We start from the raw sequence: 1,504 nt of genomic DNA on the forward strand, positions 1-1,504 counted from the left end.
TCAGTGCATGTTTCATTGCTGTTTGAAGGAAGTCTCTAAAAACGTCAAGTTACTTAAAGTACAGAATAATGACATGGGCAAAGCCATATTCTTAAATAAGCTGCTATTGTTTTACACAGCTGCCAGCTCGTTTACCAAGACTCGTTAATTTTGAATTTTCTTTTACCCATGTGCAGATGACGTGAATGGTATGAAAGGTTACAAATGAGGAAATGACCAGGTTTCATCTAGTCATTCCAGTGATATAATTACGCTGCAGAAATAATTCTAGTTTGTCCCCAGGCAAAGGCCCTGTGCCCACATATAATATCCACAAGCAGTCACAACCATGTGAAGCCAAGGAAAGCATAGGGGAAATGAAAGTGGACAAAAAAACAACTTGGGAGCTGAACCCACAAACTGCACATTACGTGTGCATTTCTTTGGCGTCGTACGGTTGCGACTGGGATATCATCGACCTTAGTGAGATTAGAACAACTTGTGAGGCTTATACATTGCTGAATAACGGACATGTCCTGCTATAGAGGTCTCCTAGATAAGAAGCAATACGGGGTAGGATTCCTAATCCATAACGACATAGCGGGCAACTTTGACGAATTCTACAGCATTAATGAGAGGGTAGCTGTAGTCGTAATCAAACTTAAGAGGTATAGATTAAAGGTAGTAGAAGCCTAAGCTCCAACATCCAGTCACGATGATGAGGAACTAGATCAGTTTTATGAAGATGTTGAATTAGCGATGCGAAAAGTGCAAGCTCAGTATACTGTAGTAATGGGCGACTTCCAATACAAAAGTGGGGGAAAAGCAGGCTGATGAACAAGCAATGGGCAACTACAGCGTCAATTCTAGAAACGCTAGAGGAGAGGTGCTTGCAGAAAGAAATAAGCTTCGAATAATGAACACCTTTTTCAGGAAGCATAGCAACAGAAAGTCGACTTGGAAAAGCCCTGAAGGTGAAACAAGAAATGAAGTTGACTTCATACTTTCTGCTGATCCCAGCATAGTGCAGGATGTAAATGTGACAGGTAGGGTAAAGTGCAGTGATCATAGGTTAGTGAGGGCTAGGCTCCACCTCAATTTGAAGAGAGAAAGAATAAAATTAGTCGAGAAGAAACAGGTCAACATAAGGGTAAAAGCAGACAAATTCAGGCTGGTACTTGCAAACAAATGTGCAGCCTCAGAACAGAGAGGTGAAGATGACATAGAGGTAATGAATGAAACCGTAACTAGGCTGGCTTCAGAGGCAGCAATTGAAGTGGGAGGCAAGGCACCAAGGCAACCAGTAGGCAAGCTCTCCTAAGTGACTAAGGACCTAATAAAAAACGACAAAGATTGAAAATGTCCAACTCAAGAGATAAGATAGAATTCGCAGAACTGTCAAAACTTATCAACAAGGCGAAAATAAGTAATATTTGAAACTATAACATGAGAAAGACTGAAGGAGCCGTAAAAAATAGACGCAGCCTGAAATCATTGAGAAAGAAGCTTGGCATAGGACAAACCA

The sequence above is a fragment of the Dermacentor andersoni genome, chromosome 3, assembly GCF_023375885.2.
Source record: "Dermacentor andersoni chromosome 3, qqDerAnde1_hic_scaffold, whole genome shotgun sequence".
Taxonomy (NCBI): Eukaryota; Metazoa; Arthropoda; class Arachnida; order Ixodida; family Ixodidae; genus Dermacentor; species Dermacentor andersoni.